The sequence below is a fragment of the Callospermophilus lateralis genome, chromosome 16 (assembly GCF_048772815.1).
Source record: "Callospermophilus lateralis isolate mCalLat2 chromosome 16, mCalLat2.hap1, whole genome shotgun sequence".
Taxonomy (NCBI): domain Eukaryota; kingdom Metazoa; phylum Chordata; class Mammalia; order Rodentia; family Sciuridae; genus Callospermophilus; species Callospermophilus lateralis.
In genome coordinates, this window is record NC_135320.1 from 80,727,690 (window position 1) to 80,747,155 (window position 19,466).

Genomic DNA, 19,466 nt, shown 5'->3' on the forward strand with positions numbered 1-19,466 from the left:
GTTTTTCCTTAATTATTTTAAATATACTACTTTATGGTCTCTCTTAGAATGTTCTAATATTTCCAAGTTGGAATGCTTGGTTTCCTAATTTTTAGTTTTCAATTGTAGACTCATCTTCAGAAAAGTTAGTTTTTCCTGTGGGAGTTCCATTGGGTATAGATTATTCAAATATACCTATGGAGTGATTTTGTGTTGGTTTTAGGGGATTCTATAGTATTAGACCACTTACTAGGGTTAACTGCTCAGGTAGAAGGATCTCATATCTTATAAGTAATAAAGATATAGGTTCCACACCAGGTGTGGTGATGCACACCTGTAATCTCAGTGACTTGGGAGGAGGCAAAAAAATCATAAGTTCAAGGTCAGCCTGGAGAACATATCAAGGCTCTGTCTCAAAATAAAATAAAATAAAAGGGCTGAAGATTTAGTTCAGAGGGTACTCACCTTGCAGGTACAAGTGTAAGTTCCTAGGTTCATACACACACATACACACACACACACACACACACACACACACACACACATCCATATACAAATATCCACACATATTCTACAACCACATATGGTTCAGTGCCAGGTTTTTAACTTCTCATTGCTGACATTTTTCAACTCAAGGTAAATTTCTAGGCAGTGGAATTTTTTTAGAGTCTTATCATGAAGAGATCAGCCCTTCAGGGCTCCAGAGCATTTAATTATACCTTGAGCCCAGACCTCATTTCTAGACCCACTGCGTATTAAGACCTCAGCCTCCAGACTTGTGGGACTCAACCTGGATGTAAAAGCCCCAGGAATGGTCACAGCTTTGGCCCACATGCAACCACAGGGCTTCCATTTCTCTCTTCATTTTTGACACTAGTGGATTTTCTTTTTTCTTAAGCTCCCCTGGATAGAATTCTTATATTTTCATCAACTCTGCATTTGTACCAGGAAAGATTCATGTAACTCAGCTTGGTCCCCCATTTCCCAGAAGGGTTCTAAGTCACCAATTCCAATATAAACACTTACCCACACTTGAGTTTTGTCTGTATTAAAACTGCATCTAGTTCGAGGATTAGGGTCTATATATGAAAATTAAAGAGTCCAAAATCCTCCTGAAAGTCCCACAATAAGGTCTTACATTGGAGACGGACAAACCATCTCTCACGAGGTCCACTGCCAGTTCTTCCTCCAGCAGAATTTGGTTTCTTGGGTTGAGCACCATATGAAAGAGCTGGCTCAGATTTAGGGCCATGTTGTGGGATAATTACCATCTATAAATATGAGAAACACTCAGTGGCACAAGATGCTCACACTCTCAAATAACCGCGGGAAGAGAGATAAACAGAGGCCACAGCAGACCGTGGCCCCTATTCACACACACTCCAAGAGAGACACCCATCAGGTAGAATGACAGGGTCACCCACACTGTCAAAGCGTTGTTTTTACTTGTACTTGGTTTCGTTTTTGTCCAGCAGGTATGTTTGGATCTTGATAAATTAGAAACATGAATCTATGATGATAGAGTCAGAATCATGGTTATCTCTTAGGCAATACTAACTGCCAAGGGACATGGGGGATCTTCCTGGAAGGTTGGGCATACAGAATACCCTGGCTTAGGGGTAGCTAGAGGGCTGCAACATATTAAAAATTCCTCAAGCTGCGTGATTAAGTTTCGCGCGTTCTACAGGATGTATAGCTCCACTCAAATCCAAGTCGCATGCCCTAGCAGAGTGCCACCAGGCTTTCAGTCAAGTGTCTCCATTCCATGGTTAAGTCTCACCCAAGGCCAGCAGGCCAAATGGAGGGCAGTGAGGAGACTAGGCCAGAAGAGAAGAGACAGGCCAGAAGTGCCCGTCAGGCAGAGGGCACCCAGGCTCCAAGAGAGGCTCACAGAGCCTCGTGGTCTTCCACAAGGGCCTATGGTGTGACAAGGCCACAGTGGTTGAAGACAGGCTCCACCCTGTCCTAACACATTGACCTTGGGCAAGGGACTTTCCTTCTTCGAACCTCAACTTTGTAGGGCTGCTCTTAGGCTCAGTTCCTGTATAGTGCTTAGCACAGAGTCTACATCCAGAAAAAATGCATAAGTATTACCTACTACTCTCAATATGGATAATAGGAAGGCTGGAAATGTCACCTTCCCTCCAAAATTAAAGTTATTTAGAATAAAAATCGGATTTGATAATCACAAGAGAGATCCACAGAGCAAATGGAAGAAGGTGTGTGTTCTGACTTGAAGAGGCAGAGGCTTTTGCTGCTGCTGAACTCACACCCACCCCCAGGCCACAGCCACGGCTTTAACTCCTCCTCGGTGAAGTGATGAAGAGCCCAGGCTTGGAGGCCACAAGGCCACGGTCACACACTTACCAACGTGGTAACCTTGAACGAATGACTCCAACTCCGGGCCTCAGTGCCTTCTCCTGTAAAAGAGTTACAGAGGATTAAACAAGTTACAACGCACACGGCTCCCAGTAAGTTCTGGTCACTGTTCCTTTTCCCTAAACCAGATACATTGGGAATAACAAGTCCAAGTAGCATTTTACAGACTGTAACGGGGTTCTTTCACACTAGTTTTCATGTAATACTCAAAACAATCATGGGTATTACAAATAAAGAAATGATGATTCAGAGAAGTTAAGCAACTTGCTAAAGGTTGCACAACAAGAGCAGAGACCCAAACCAAACTCCTACCACTGCAGGACAGTGCTGCCCCAGAGGCGGGGGGGGGGGGGGGGGGGGGGGGTCCGTCTGTCCTTTGAGATTACAAATTCTGAGGGAAAGACACTGGAACTGGAGACTGCAGCAGCATGTCCTGGTCCCAGCAGAAAGCTCAGCCTTTGTGCCCCTGAATCACTTCCTGCTTTAGTTTTCTACTTTGCAGAGAAAGGAGAGCAAACCTGTACATGACACCAGCTTTGTCACCCCCCAAATCTCTTGCAGCAGCAAACGTTTATGAATTAAAGAAGAGTTTTCAGAAAAGCCAGAGTTAAACAACATCCCACTGGATGCACGCACCACACTGAGCCAGGAAAGCGGGGCAAAGCCTGCAGTCTGGACAGCCCGGTCACCGGAAGGACTGAAACACAGGCCTTTTCCTGGCCTCTATTCTGATTCAATGTGTGGTGGCCCTGGAGTTTCGTTTTGCTTTTCACTGGGTGCTGAAGCTACCGGAAGCCACTTAACCAGCGCATTCTATTCACAAAAGGTTGGGGGCCAGGTCTCACTGCCGTGGGAGCCACCGTCTGCTGGTGGTTTCTGCCACCTCTGCTGCTTTGCCAGCACAGTGCTTCTGCGGTTGCTGTCCTGGGGGTTGAACACTCCCTTAAAACAGCAGCCACCCGACCCGACCCCGGGGCTCAGGGGCCAGAGAAGAGCCACCTGCCATGCTCACGAGCCGTGTCCTCAGATGGGTGCACACGCCATGGACATACCGCACACGTACATCACATGTCACACACCACATGCCATTCATATGTAGCACACATCCCACACATGCCAGAAACCCCATCACACACATACATGGACCACCATGAACATACATGCACACCCACAAACACGCCACACATGTATGTCACGCTACACGCATACACACACACACACACACATGCCCCAACCCAGGACGACAGTTCTCCTGATTCCTCTTGCTACAGACACACGCCTGTCACTGTAAGGATGAGCTCTCCTTCTCTCTGCTACTTGGACTAGACTGACAAAATGGGAAATGGGGACAAATAGTTAACTTGGGAAAAATTTTAGGGCCTTCAGCAAAGTGCTAGAAATTAGAAAAAGCACACAAATCACAGAACTCCTGCCTTGCTTGGTTTTTAGGAACACCGAGAGAAAGCTGGCTTCTGTGCCACTTGGAAACAGACCCATGACACAAAGTGTGGCTCTGGAAGAAGCAGGGTGGGCATTTCAAAACAAGGGCACCTGTCTTTCCCTTACAAATAGGGGCAGAGAGAACCTGGATGTGGCCCTGGCAACCACCTCCTGTCTCCTCTGCGGACACCTACCGTGGGCTCCAGAGCTGCTGGACTCCTAGCAAGTCCCCTAGCCTCTCTGAGCCCCAGTGTCCTTCGCTACAGAGCAAGGACTCCTGTTCACTCGCACACAGAGCTCCTGAGTGCCCTCTGTGTGCCAAGCTGTGGCCCTGGAGTCCTTTCAGGCACAGAGCCTTCCCCACCACCCAGGAGCTCTCAGAGATCAGCCGGAGCAACCGCAGGTGGACCAGCAGTTACAACCCAGAAGGTAAAAAACAACCAGAAGGGTGAGGACAGGTGCACAGTGACCACAGAAGGGGGTAACCCATGAGCTCAGCAGGGGTGAACAGTGACGGAGAACTTAAGACAGACGGCCTCAGGGACATGGTGAAAGTGACGAAGAGACAAATTAGAATTGGCCAGAGGCAAGTGGATTCGAAGCAGCATTCGGGGTACCTGCACAGGTCACTGTCACCTGGTCAAGCACTGGAGGTGGAAACAGAGAAGACTGGATGTGCAGGAGGGTGGACATGTCAAGGGAACCAGGTGGCCCCCTAGGGCCCTTCCCAGCCCTCAGAGCCGATTCTGTGGTCCTCCATAACCTGGGGCCTCTTCCCCTGGAACCCCGTCACTGGCATGCTGAAGCCTGGAGTCTGCTCTGGGGCCCAAGTGGAGGGTCCCAACCATCCCATATCAGCCCTTGTCCTTCCTCCTCCTTGTCCTCTTGGAATTCAAAGGAGAGCGCATCCTCTATTATCATTTGATTCTTTGAACCACCCAGGGCTCCTTCACACAATCAGCCTCTCAGCCACTCCCTCTTTCAGCTGAAGAAGGCTGGAATCTGTGTCAGGATACCTGAAGGCTGCTGCGGGTTTTGGTGGAACCAGTGTCTGTCCCCTCTGCCTGCGCTATGCCTGACACACAGCAGATCCTCAAAATGCCTGCAGAACGGCACCTAGGTCCCTTTCTGTCAGTGAGCGCTCACCCAGAGCACATGGGGACAGCTCCTAGGAGGCTGGATCACCAGCCCAGCACTCTACCTCCTGGCGCTCCCTAGGACACTGAGCCTTGAGATCTGAACACTGACCACCATTTTTAGTTCCCAGCCACACCACACCTCGAGCCTCAGGCTTTCCAGGAAGGACTAAATGTCCCCACTGAATCAAATCTGTTTATGAAGATGACCGAGGTTTTTTTTTAAAGAACTGAATGTATTTCTTATTATAAATCATTCTTAGAGTTAATTCTCTGTGATCCAAAGCCAGATGATTTTTAAAGAGAAGCTGAGCCTTCCGAACCACTTACTTGGTTTTTTTCTTTCCAAGTTCACTATGAAGCAACTTCCCTACAATGGAGTTGAAAGAAGACATTCTACCCATGATCTCACTACCAAAAGAAAAAGAATTCCTTACAATTCTGCATCCTCCTGAGCTTTTTTATTCACATACCTGTAGTCTGTCCATATGTATGTATTCCATTAAAAGGAATCACCTTTTGTACAGAAGGTCCTTAAATAGGTCCTTTTTCTTTAAAACTAATAAACACCCATAACCTTCTTTTGAGGCAAGTCACTAGCATAATGCTTCTGATAAACACCATAGAGCAAAACCCAGGCCACAAATTAAACACACCTGAAAATTCTGGGTTTGAAACCTTTAGAGCAGCTCTTTGTAGCCTGCTTCATTCCACTATTCTTATGACACTTCCCACTTAAGAAGATACAGGCAGGGGACTGGGGTTGTGGCTCAGTGGTAGAGCACTCGCCTAGCACGCGCGAGGCCCTGGGTTGAATCCTGAGCACCCCATAAAAATAAAATATATTGTGTCCAACTACAACTAAAAAATAAATACTTAAAAAAAAAAGAAGACACAAGCAAAGGAAAATAGGTGTCCTGCTTATTCCCCCAGGCACAGCAAACACTATTCAAGTTCACAACCATTGCCTATTGCTGAAAAGTTTAAGTCAATATTTTTTTCTGCAAGTGAAATGACATCTCTGGCTTGAGCCGAGTTTTAAAACACTCTCACAAGGTACCAACCCTGCACAGGCAAACAGACTCTCAGAGGATGCACCCCAGCTGCAGATGTCTCCGAAGCTCCCCAGGTGATTCTCCTGTGCAGCCAGGACTAAGAAGCACGGGCTTGGGTAACTCATTAGTCAAAGGAAGCCCATGGGAAATCTTATCTGGAAGTGGCAAACTCTTTGTAATTAAATAAAATAGCAGATCTGAAAGTACCCAATAGGGCCTGTTCCCCAGAAGACAATAAATGTTAATTAAACAAGAAAATATAATTCAAATAATTACACCTTCCCCTCGGTGAATTCATCTCGTAATTTTATTGGCTTGTTTACTACTTGTTATTTTTTTCTTTACCGTGATTCATTCTGTCCCTGTTAATAAAATTACAAATGTACACCCATAATCCCATTCAATTACAAGTACTCTAATATTTCCAACAACCATGAATCATTTTATTTAATAAAACTGTCCCTCAGAACAGTGGCTAATAAAGAGTAAAGAGGCCATAAACATTAGCTACTTATAATGAGTATTCAGAATTGTTTTAATTCATGGTCATTTTTCTAAACTGGACCGAAACTCTGTTCACCCTATGAGGACACGACTCAGCAGGAACATGCAAAATGAGGAGAATGGTGCCCCTGGGCACAGAGACAGGCTTGTATGCAAATCAGTTCCTCTTCACATTTTCATGGGAAAATAGCACAAGTAACCCTCCCCCCCGCCCCCCCCCCACACACACAGGTAACTCACCTGCCCACTTGAGGGGGGCAGAGACAGCTACTGGTTAGCACTCAGCTGTTCCAGAGTTACCTGAAAACACCAGCTCTGCCCTTAGTCACAAAGGGTCTCTCACTGCCACTTCCCCCTGAGCTTAATGGGAAAGACAGTCTTATGTACGTCCATGACACCCCTCAGTCCTGGGAGGGAGGGAGGGAAGGAAGGAGGGAAGGAGGGAAGGAAGGAGGGAAGGAGGAAGGAAGGAAGGAAGGAAGGAAGGAAGGAAGGAAGGAAGGAAGGAAGGAAAACCAGACACGACAAGAAAGACAATTCCTGATTCACAATGAGAATGTTTCACTGAAGAACATTTTCAGGTGTCTCCCTGCCCTGCCGAGGGAATGGACTCCTGCCTCACCCTCTGACCTGGTGTGTGCCAGGCAGAGCAGGCATGGAGTGGGCACAAGGGAAAATGTGCTGCCCGTGGTGGTGCTCACGGTCAGCAGATCTTCTACAGTCCTCTCCAAACTAGCCACTCCATGTTGTAAACCAACTGGACTTAAAACCTTATATCCCAAAACAAGCATGGCTCACAGGTCTCTGTATGTTACATCCTAATAAGAGAAAAACCATCATACATGGGACAATGGCTTGGCACCCTGATAAAGAATACCATGACTGACCATTGTGTTCCAGACCATGATGAGGACACGGTCCCCACCTTCAAGGGTCTCACCCAGGAGAGCAGGCAGACTGGCTATCGCAACACAGGGTGACTTGGGTTCAGACAGGGTGACGAGGGCACACAAAGACAGCATCGAAGTGGCAGCCCTAATAGGTTCTTCTCAACTCCCCTGCTTGATAATGACAGACCACTTTTTATTATCACCTTTGCCTTGACACTTCCAATGAGATCCTAAGTACTTTCAAGGTGGGCCCACAGTATCGGTATTCTAGAGGTATTAATTTTAGTTTTGATCCTCTAGGAATGTTAAATAGCTAGACACTTCCATTATCTGAATGTTAGACCTTCTCTTTCTAACTCATGTCTCATTTAATATTCTGGTCAGCCAAGCACTAAATTACTAGTGTGAGATGGTTATGGAAAAGCCCTCACACAAGTGATCCTAATTTGTCTTGGCTGATTCGGATTTGTTGTTGGAAAAACTGCACCATCTGAAACCCTACTGTGACAGACCTCCAGAGGACCCCTAGAGACCAGAGAACCAAGGATGAGCCCTGGAATAAACACGTCTGGAGGGACTCTACCTTGCGCTGGGGTATTCTGAAGTATCCCATGTCCCACTGTATACTCCTATCATTTGCCAAGGATGGGGCTAGGAAAGGGCCCTGAGGCACACTCCAGACTGTTCCATTTCCCAATCACAGCTCGTGCTAGCTGTCTTTGCAGCTCCCAATCCTGCATGACACTTGAGGAGTGTCCTTGATATCTGCAAAGCCAAAGTTAATCCCCAAGAATGTCCTTAAAGCGTGAAGGGTTTAATACGAAGGTTCTGTGCAGGTGTGTGCAGGTTTTAAAACACAACTTTCTACAGTCCCAATGCCAGAACCACACAGGGTACCTTGGGCTTTCAAAGCACGTTCACCACCAATGTGTGAATCCCATGCACACTCCGGGATCCTTTTGAGATAGGATGACTAATTCTAGGGTCCATCACAAGTTTATAAAAATTCTCTGTCTTATGTTTTCAAAAATAACCAGGGTTAGTTTAATAATTGAGCTGTGCTAACCGCTGACAGGATAAAGCTTAGTGGAGCTGCTATTATTCGCATGCTATCTTTTCTAAGATTGTAACCCTTTTGAACATTGAAAGACTGTTAACTGGGAGCTTGGGGTCCAGGACAAGTGACCCTCACTCTCAGCATTGCTCACATAAACATGAAGGAGGCCATCACCTATTCTTCCAACGGTGTTGGACTTGGAGTCAGTAGGTACACATTCCTCTTTGTGTCCTGGCACTAGAAACAGTAGTGACATGAACTTGGAAACTGTGAGTAATGAAGTTGGTGTCCATCTTATCCCCATTTGCCAGGAGTTTCCCAGCTATAGCAATGCCAGTCCCAACCAGCACGCTGGTCACCTCAGTGGTGGACACCAACAGAGTCAGCCCTGACAGGCCAATCATGCTCAGTGCTGTCCCACAGAACCTTCTGCCTTAATGCAGATGGTCCACACCTCCACTGTCCATCACCACAGCACCAGCGACCCACATGTGGCTACTGAGCAGTGGAAGTCTGGCTAGTGGTACTGAAGAACCAAATATTTTATTTTATTTTATTTTATTGTAACCAATTTAAACTTAAATGCTCCAAGTAGCTAGTGGCTACTCTGTGGGACTGCTCAGCTCTGGTTTACTGAGTGGAATTTCAGTCCTGGATGGCCAATCCCTGGGGATGAGCATGGGAGGCAGGCAGACCTGGGTCCACGTCTGGGCCTGGTTGTTTACTAATGGGGCATGGGACTTCTCAGGGACGCTGATTTCTTCATCAGCAATCCTTGAAATTTACTTGTCAAGAATGTTCAGAAAGTAGCTGGCCAATAGTAGAACTTCCAGAAATAGGACTTCCCTACAAGTAGCTAAATTTATGTTACAACGCTAGAAAAATCTGATTCTGAACTAAAAAAAATAAGTGACTGCATGAGCATCCTTCTGAACAGACCTCCAGAATCCCTGTCCATTTTAAATTGTAGTTCTAAATTTTCATGGCTGCCCACTAGGCTTGCCACACCTTGATTTCTGTCCCCAAGCCTGCTGCCAGCTATCACCAAGTCCCTTCAGAAGGTACCCAGGTCACCACCATCTAGGTAAAGAACATACGTATGTCCAAACTGGCCAAAATGCATACATTAAGTATATGTAATTTTTCTGATTGTATATCAATTATATTTATCTTAATAAAATCATTAAAATACCCTGCCAAACAAAAATAACAAAATAAATTTTTAAAAGCAGGTGCCACAGAGCACAGGGCCCTGGGTGGAATTCCTGTGCCAGGTTACCCTTAGCAGGCCCCACAAAGCCCCAGGGGCAGGGATCCAGGCAGGGAGGAAAGAGCATTCAGGCCAACTCTCCACCCAGTTGGCAAAGAGGTGCTGCGGTGCATGTACAGAGGCGGCCACCTGGCCCCTCCAGCCCCAGGTGTGGGGCAGGGTCTGCAAGCCAGAGCAGCTGTGCACCCCCATCCTCTATGGTACCCCTTAGGCCCTAATTAATACATCCCTGGGCCAAAAGGGGCAGTGGGTCCCAAGAGAAGCCAACCACCAATCAGAACCACCCAGGGAGCTTTTTAAAAATGCTATGCCCCAGAATTGGGCATCAGGGTTTGCAGACAGCTCCCAGGTGACGGTGCGCCCAGCTGGGTACTCTGTTTTCCCACAGAATGCTCCAGAAGTGACTCTGCTGGCAGCCAAGCCAGGCAGGACCTCCGACAGAGAGGTGCACTATTTAGGGCTGTGGCAAGGAGTCCTGTGGTTAATGATTCTCTCCCTCCCTCTGGCTGTAGGGACAACAGTCAGATGGCTTGCAGGGCTCTGAGCCAGAGGAGCACAAGTGGCTTCCCCCTCCCCCACTATTGGTAAAGCACCTCCCGGTTCCCCAGGATCTTCCCATCCAGTGTCTCCGGAGCAGAGCTGGCAGGGACAACCTCTTCGTCCTCACCAAACCCAGAAAGCACGGCAGGAGCCGATTCCGTGCACCTGGCACTTAGGAAACCCACAATAAATGCCATTATTGTGGTTGCTACCCTCATTTCACTGAGAAGGAAGCAGCTCCAGAGATGGTATGACTCACCCAAAGCCACATGATGCTGGGGGCAGGACTGGGACAGGAACCCTGGGCTCCTGGGTTTATTCTCTTTCCTCTTACACGCCCCCATGCGGCCCACTGACCTTCCCATCCCCCACACCTCTTTTCCACCCTTTTACAGTCAAAAGACAGTCTCTGCCCATCAGGAAAAAATCTTATTTTTTGTATTCTCAGGCTCTCCTGGGTAGGACCCCACTGGTCATCCTCAAATAGTGGGCGGGCTGCCCTAACAGGCCCTCAAAGCCTTAAGGAGCGATTTTTTAAAAATATATTTTAATTTCAAATGAGCCTTTATTTGATTTCTTTATATGCAGTGCTGAGAAGCAAACCCAGTGCCTCACACAAGCGACAAGCACTGAGCCACAACCCCAGCCCCCACCCCCACCCCCGGGGCCCATAGTTTTCAGCAGTGATTTGGCGCCTCACCAGCAGAAGCTGGATGATCTGGAACAAGTTTCTTAACCTCTCTGGGCTCAGGTTGCTTGGCTATAAAATGGGAATTAGAATATTTAGCACTAAAGGCTTGGTGAGGAAGACTAAGGTCAGTAAAGGGAAAGGACACTAGAGCCAGTGGCAGCAAGAACCCACAGGTGGCAAGTATGACAGGAGTCCCCAGTCACAGGGGATACGCTCCCTGCCCTCCAGCACCTGCAGAAACTGTGGACAGAACCGAGCCCTGTGTACTACACTTTTCCCACACGGTCCTTCCCAGGCTCAGTGAGAGATGAGCAATGATAACTAATAATAACACAGAACATTTGTAATGATACACGGTCATAAAAGTCATGCGACTGTGGCCTGCGTGCCTCTCTCTGTCTCAACTGCCAGGGGCAGGCAGAGCCCACAGTGTGGACACACGGGACCAAGGAACGGTCCCCATCCTGGCCAGGACAGGGGAGGACGTCAGAGATCCCAACACACTCGTCAGAGCTGTGTGCCATTTAAAACTTGAATTGCTTATTTCTGCACACTTCCATATATATTTGGACCATGGCTGACTGAGGGTAACTGAAACAAGACTCCAGTTATCCCTTATCTGTGGTTTCACTGAGCGAATTCGGATGAGAGGTGCCCTCCTTCTCCCGTCTTCTCCACACTCGGGATTCAGGCCCAGGCAAGCCTCACCTGCCGTTCTCATCCCCTGCCCCCTACCCAGCTGACCCTCTGCCCTCACCTGGCCCCTCCTCTTGGGCGCCTGGTCCTCATCCTCGTGGCAATGCCGGCTGACCATGTGGCTGGAGGCATTCTGTATCCCCGCCCACCACCGTCCGTAAATAATGAAGGAGAAGTAACCTTTTTCTATTCCTCATTCCAGACTTCTTTAATTAAAATCAAATATTTGCACCCTTTCCAAGACCCACAAACCTGAATTGCTCCCGGGAGAGCAGGTAAGGGATGGGGTACTTGGGAGCAAAGAGATGAGTGTGACCGAGGTGGCCTACTGTCACCTCTCAGGAACACCTCTGAACACCTCTGAGCCCAGAGAAGCAGCCACCCCGCACTTCCTCATCGACCTCCAGGAGGGCCAATGGCATGTATCCTCTGCAAAAGGCCCACAGAAGTGCTCTGAGGGTGCATGGGAGTGGGGAGGGGCAGAGGAGAGGCATGTCCTCCAGCCCCGCTGAGCACTTCCTGGCTTGCAGCCACCCACACTGCGTGGCCGTGGCCGCACAGTCGATCAAATGCTGCAATACCTCCAGACAGGCTGGAAAGAGCTGCAGACAGAGCGACCCTGTCCCTGGGGGCCCTCCCCTGTGCTCCCAGACCCTGGCATCCAGGGAGGAAAGAGCTAATGTCAGAGACAGCAGAGACACCTTCCGCAAGTATTCTGGGTCCAACGTTAAGTACTCCAGCCCTGGGCAGGGTAAGGTAAAGGGCAGGAAGAGGGCAAGATTCTGAATGGTTCAGAGTGGAACAGCACCCCAAAAAAATGCTGAAGGAAGAGGCAGGGAGACAGCAGTGGAGGACAACTGGCTCATGTGGCAGTGACCCAAGGACAAGTCACCGAGCCAGCCATATCTCCCTTCCTGAGGCCACTCACTCCAGCAAGTGCAGGTCACCACTAGGGCAGAAGCCTCCAGGGCCAGGCACAGTGAGACACAAGGCTGTGCCCCCTGTGCCCAGCTGCGTCTGGACTGCCTCAACCCCAGGCCCCTCCTGGGAGCGCTCCCAGTTTTCCTAAGAGGCATCCCCAACCCTCCTCTCCAAGTGCTCTAGGGGCACATTACCTGCGGGAGGACAATTAAAGCGTGGAATCTTCCAGAACCAATGGACAGTTCAAAACAGCCCTGTGACCCTGACTGGACAATAACGTTCTCTCTGGTGCTCTGGCTGAAGACCCTGGGAAAGGGGTGCTTTTTATTCCACACCCAAGGTCGCTAAGATGGGAGGACAGGAGCCTGAGCCAACGCTACCAGCAGCCTCTTGCCTTCTGGAAGGGAGAGGCCACCTGATCAGCCAGGTGAGGGGAAGCTGAGCCAGGAGGCAAAGGGAGACAAAACTGAGCCAGGATGGAACTGGAGCAGCCACACCTGGGGGTAAGTACTTGACACAGTAACCATTTCTTTAAACTTGGGCTGGCTGGAGTTTAGTTGCCTACATCACTTGCCACTCAGAGAGCTGACTAATACAGAGCTCAGTGGATCAGGTAGGCTGCTGTTGCCACCAGGCCCCATTTCCTGCCCTGGCCACATTTCAGATCTGGCTTGTGCCTTTCAGATGGCACCGCGGAGGTGGGTCCAGGCCTTAAGCCCTGAACAATCCCTCTCCCGTTGTGGAACCCCAGACTCCATCTCCCACCTGCCACCTTTTCTAATACACAAGTCCTCCAGTGGCTCCACAGGGGCTGCAGATCTGATGCAAGTTCCTGTAACACAGCTTACATATCACCCTGAGGGCCTGTGTTCTCACAAAGCCTCTAGTTCAGGTGCAGGAACCTATGAGCATTCCCTGACAGCACAGAGGTCCTTCCATCTCCTGACATGGGGACATGCACGTCACCAGAGAGGAGCAGTGTTTTCATCATCCCAGGTAGCACCAAGAGCGCTTTGGAGACAAGAGTGACCCCCTCACGTTCTACATCTGGTCCACACGGGTCAAAGCCCCACTCCTTGGCTCCTCCTTGCCGGGATGTGTTAAGAGTCTATAAACAAGTCTTGATGGCACCTGGCAAAATGCCAGAGGGAATGATTTATGAAGTAAGGCCAGCGAGCCATTAAATATGAAAATTCCTTATTGGCTGACTGCTGTATCTAGTTTATGTTAATTAGATCAGCTGTGTGGAATGTATATCTACACCTCCAGTCCTACAATAAACGACTTCCATTCCTGCTGTATCAATCTACACAAGTTGTTCGTCACCACCCCCCCCCCCCCCCCCCCGGCTAATTTGCTGCAGCCGGACTGCGGCAGGGGTGAAGGGGGAAAGGACCTCTGAAACAGCTCCTGCCCCTCCAGGATTCTCAGGGCCTTTCCAACACCCACCGCCCACAGACAGAGGCTCTGAGCTAAATCGGCCTCTTGTTGCGTCAATTAAAGTGAGGGGTATTCTGTTTTAAGTGAAATTCAACCCAGTGTCCACAAATAAAACTTCTTTTGACACTGAGCATATTTTGACACATGCAATGTGTGGAGAGTTACTTCCAAAAACAGGCCTCAGAGATCTTCTGGTAAAACCTTCCGATTTTACAGAGGTAGAAACTGATATTCCAAGAAGTGAAATCCCTCTCCTGCAGCTGGGGACAGAGAGACCAGGACAGCTGGCAGGTTCTCAGCCTTTCTGGCTAACCTTTACAAATACCTCTGTCTTCATTTCACTCCTTTCAATCACAACCCTAACACACTCACTTAAAAACGCAAGCCACGGACAAGCTCTCTATGCACTTCCCACCCGGCTCTGTGTTGCAGGGTCTCTGAAGATGGGGTCTGGGTAGTCACTGGCAGGATGACTGGGGCCTTCCAGGCCTTAACCTCAGGTGGCTTTGCCCCTCTGCACCAGAGGTAAGCACTGCCAACATCAGCAGCACAGTCAGCAGCAGCGGGTGGGTAACGAAAAGTGTCTCCACGTCCCGGGTGGACCTGGCAGTGGCGGGTCTTTGGAGAAATGTCTACCCTCTGCCAGACCCTGCGAGTTGGCATGAGGATGCTCGTTCCCTGCTCATGTTGCTTTATCTCACAGTCACCCAGGGAAAGGCCTCCTGCAAGGCAGGCTCTGGGAGCAGCTTGGAGTTTGGACTTGGGGCTGCTCCTTCGCTCACCCCGCGGCAGGAATGGAAAGACAGCGAGCCGGTGGCCATCACTGCACCAGTGAGTAGCTGGGCCCTGGGGGATATCTCCAACTAGTGGAGGGTGTCACCACCATTTTTGAAGATAAGGAATCGAAGGCTCAGGAGAGCCAGGAACTCCTACACAGTGGAACATGATGCAACAATAAAAAGGAGCAAAGTACAATACGCAGGAACCACAGAAATACTGTGCTGAGTTAGAAGAAGCCAGGCCCGAGAGCACACATCGTGAGTCCATTCATAGGAAATGCCCCAAAGGCAAAGCCATGGAAAAACTTATGGAAGCAAAAAGACAACTAGTGGTTACCTGGGGGAGAGGGGTAGGAACAGGAATCAACTATACATGGACATAGAGGGTCCTACTGGGGTGATGAAAATATTCCAAAACCATATATTATCAGGCTACATCGGGAGTTCAAAGTTAGCCCCCGCAACTTAGCAAGGCCCTAAGCAACTTATAGCTAGACCCTGTTTCAAAATAAAAAAAATGAAAGGGAGGGCTGGATATGTGACTCAGTGGTTAAGCGCCCCTGGGTTCAATCCTTGGCACCAAAAAAAAAAAAGGTAACCAAAAATCACTGAATTATACACTTGAAACAGGCAGATTTTGTGATATGCAAAATGTATCTTGCAATAGTTTCATATGTTGCTTCTGCAGCTAAATATCACAAACTTAGCAGCTTAAAACAGTCCACGTTATAATTCAGAGGTCAGCAGAATGGGCTTCATGAGCTGCCGCAGAGATATGACGTCAGGACCAAGCTCCAGCGGGCCACAGAGCCCAGGCAGCACCCAACCCCTTACCTTGCCCAGCTTCTAGTGGCAGCCAGCATCCCGGCTGGTGGCTCCTTCCTCCACATTCAAAGCCAACAGGTCAGCAGCCTCAGCTCCATCCCGAGCTTCTGTGTGTCTCGCAGTCTGCTCTGTCCCAACCCTTCCGCCTCCCTCCTCCAGGGACCGAATGACTGCAGAGGGCCTATCAGATAGCCCATCTCAAGACACACACTTAGTCCTCTTTACAAAGTCCCTTTGCTGTGTACCATATTCACTGGTTCTGGGGATTGGAGCATGGACATCTTTGGGGGGCCATCATCCCCTCTGCCATCAATCTTCATAAGACTGTTATAAAAGCAAAGAGCCAGTGTAGGGTGCAGCCCACACGGAGGGCCCTGCAGGGTCTTGTCTAGAATCCCCACCACTCAGACAGCCCCTGGGGCCTCTCTTGGTGAACCATTCACAGCCTAATGACCTGGAAGGGTCCTCCTCATTTTGGCTCATAAGCCAAGGGGAGAATGGGACCAGAATGACAAATCCTGGCAGGGGAGCTAGGGAACAGATCCAGGGGTAAGTGAGGGAGGGGAGGAGAGCCGAGTGGGAGAAATGCCTTCAGTTGCCACTGACTTGACACCCCCCCAACACACACACACACACACACACACACACACACACACACACTATTGTCAGTTCTAAGGAAAAAGAGAATTTTAGGTCTACTCGGATCTAAGTCTCCTGGTGTTCTGAAATTTCCATCTCATTGATTATTTTAAAAGAACCCAAATTAAGTGAGTCCCTAGACAATCTGATTTTGGCAAGCACCTAAATCAATACATAAGGAGCCACCCCGCCTCGCTCCCTCGGCAGGGACAGGGTGGGAGGGCACCGTGCCAGACTCCCGATCCAGGCAGCGGAAACAAGCAACCAGAACTCACGCGCTCTCCCCAGAAAGCCTGAGCCTCCTCTCAGCCCACACCAGGTCTTTTGGAGGTGGTGATGCTGTCGCAGGCAAGGACCAGCTCTCAGCCTCATCCTAATGGATTTCAGTGCACTGCCCACACCACGCTGACTGCATTTCCTTCTCCACCTTTTCCACCGGACTGTGCTCTCCTACTGCCAGCACAGTATGGGCACCAAGCTGGTGTTTCACAGACCCTGGTCGTATAGACTGCATGTGCTGAATATGCGCGCTTTATATGTAAGTGCTTATGTGAAGCATGTAATTGGTGTTCCAAAAATGCATGCTTTATATACCCATGGCACATAGTGAGTGTTCAGTTAATGTTCTGTATAACATTTAGATAGACTGATACATAGAAATAGGTATGCATGCATGAATTGGTACAGAAGACAACACAGTTTAAAGGCAGAACAGGTTGAGAAGTTGAAATGGAAACTCCAGATGTTGTGACCCCTTTGTTCTACACTATATACCTAGGTCCTAGCACCACCTAGCACTTAGTCTGTGCTCAATAGATATCTCTTGATCGAAAGGATGAACCACCAGCCTAGTTTCACACAACAAACAGCTACTGAGCAAATATTTACCAAGTGCCAGGCCTCGTGCCAGGCTCTGGGTGCTACACTGAAGGAGCAGGGAACGTGGCCCCTACCTTGGGTGATAGGGAGATCTAACAAACAGGCGTGCAAACCACACAGATGGGGAAGAGGGCGTGGAAGGAAGAAAGGTGTGACCTATAAGAAAGGCTGTCAGAGGAGAGACAAACTGAGGAAGAAGGAGCCACTTTGCAAAGACCCAGGAACACAATGTGGGGCAGAGGGAACAGCATGTTTTCCAGGGAACAGAATGAAGCCTGTTCAGAAGAGCACAGGAGAAGGGGACTCCGAGGAAGATGGCTGAAGCCTCAGGGCCTGGCATTTTGTTTAGTTTTTAAATGACAACAGGAAGCTGTCGAGGGTTTAATGCAGAGGGGTGGTCTGACCGTCACTTCTGAAAAGTCTCACAAGAGCCAACTTGAGGAGGGGAAGTATCCCCTCTGCATCTTGCCCACTTATCAGAGCACAAGAAACACCTCCTAACCCTCTGCACAGCACTCAGGTGACCAGGATTCTGCCGTCATGAACACACTCCATTCTCCAGCTACTTAATGAGTACCTCATATGTGCCTGGCTCTGGAGAAATGCTGGAGATGCTGCACTGAAGGTCATCAGGTCCTGTCCTTCTGGAGCCCCGAATCCCACGGTCCAGGATCAGCCAGCCTCACCCAGGGCTCAAGGCCAGCTCAGGCAACATGGCAAGACCCTGTCTCAAAATAAAATGAAGGGCTGGGGCTGTAGCTCAGGGCTAGAGCACTTGCCTCACACATGTGAGGCCCTGGGTTCGATCCTCAGCACCACATTAAAACAAATAAATAAAATAAAGACATTGTGACCATGTATAACTAAAAACGTATTTGAAAAGATAAAATAAAAAATAAAATGAAGAGGGCTGGGGCTGTAGCTCAGGGTTAGAGCGCTTGCCTCAAATGTGTGGGGCAAGGTTTGATCCTCAGCACCACACAATATAAATAAAGGTAAAAAATAAAAAGTTAAATGAAGAGGGTGGGAGATGTAGTTCTTTGGTAGAGCACCCCTGGTTCAAAGCCAGTGACAAATTTGTCCCCCTCCCTGATCTCCAAAGTTCTGCTGGCTACGGAGAGGACGATAAAAGAGGAAGCATCTTTTGGGGGATGGCAACAGTATTGGGGGGTGGTTAGAGGTCAGTGGTGTGATCTATGCTCCAGGCCTTTTGAGTTTTTACTGAATGTCACCCCACGTCTCTACACACACACCCTAGTGAGTGACTTCCTGAGCAGTCACCAGCCCTGAGACTGTGGTCCAGAGGACTAGGGCTAGGTATCCAAATCTGGATCCTCTTAGGAAACGCTGCTCGTTACCAAAAACTCTGTGTCCCCAGTGGGAGGAACGGAGGCAGAGGCTGGCCTGTCACCCACAAACCGACTCCATACCACAGCCAGCTTTTAGAGTCCCTCTCTTGCTTCAGGGCAGATCCCAGCTCTCGGCAGCAGCTAGAGCTCGGGAAGCTGGAGATGCAGCTTGTCTTAGGTGACCCAGCTCCACCCTCCACAAATAACACCCACGCCACCACAGCACTGCACTTTCCAGTTTATAAGACACTTTGACATAGTTACCTGTCATCGGTCACTTACTGACCACTCATATGTGAGGCACTTGCTTAGAGCTAGGAATCCAAGTTCAGGAAAAAACAGCTCTTACCCTTGGGTGCGCTTCCCCTGGGAAGCCCTCCTTGACTTCTCTGGTCAGGTTCGTGCCCACCCTCCATGGACCCACTGCAACCCAGGCCTCCCTCCGCCACAGCACCCTGTACTGTCACCATACCACCACCGAAAAATGGCTTCTCTGCCTTGCCATCCCCAGGGCACACCGTGGGAAGAGAGCTGCACCATGAGAAACAGAAACCAAGTAGGGACGGGAGGGTGAGGACTCTTCAGGGAAGAACCTGGCATTACCTTTCTCTCCCCCATTTACAGGGGGAGAGATCTGCCTCAAAGCTTGACTGACTTGCCTACTAGTAAAACCAGCTCGGTCTCTAACTTCTCTTTCTTCAGACCGATTTCCAAACCAACTAACTCCATACCGATTTCCAAACCAACTCCATACCGATTTCCAAACCAACTCCATACCGATTTCCAAACCAACTCCATACCGATTTCCAAACCAACTCCATACCACAGCCAGCTTTTAGAGTCCCTCTCCCCGGGGACTTTAGGGTTCCATCTGCCTTCCTGTGACTAACTACTCATTGGGGACCTAATGCATTCTGTTACCCAGCCTCCAGGGTTATTTTTGAAAGATACCCTAAAGCTTGTGATTAAAAAAGATATATGAACTCCTACCGATGGA

The 19,466-nt window shown here is 49.1% G+C and overlaps 1 protein-coding gene across 5 annotated transcripts in view; it reads right to left on the reverse strand.

Annotated features, from left to right (window-relative positions):
- The window catches only part of Cyrib (CYFIP related Rac1 interactor B), a 141,748-nt gene that overhangs the window by 105,897 nt on the left and 16,385 nt on the right, over positions 1–19,466 (reverse strand). For all 5 annotated transcript variants that reach the window (XM_076835756.2, XM_076835745.2, XM_076835753.2 and 2 more), the window contains exon 2: positions 2,347–2,399. The gene's annotated coding sequence lies outside the window, so the exon portion shown is untranslated. The remainder of the gene's footprint in view (positions 1–2,346; positions 2,400–19,466) is intronic.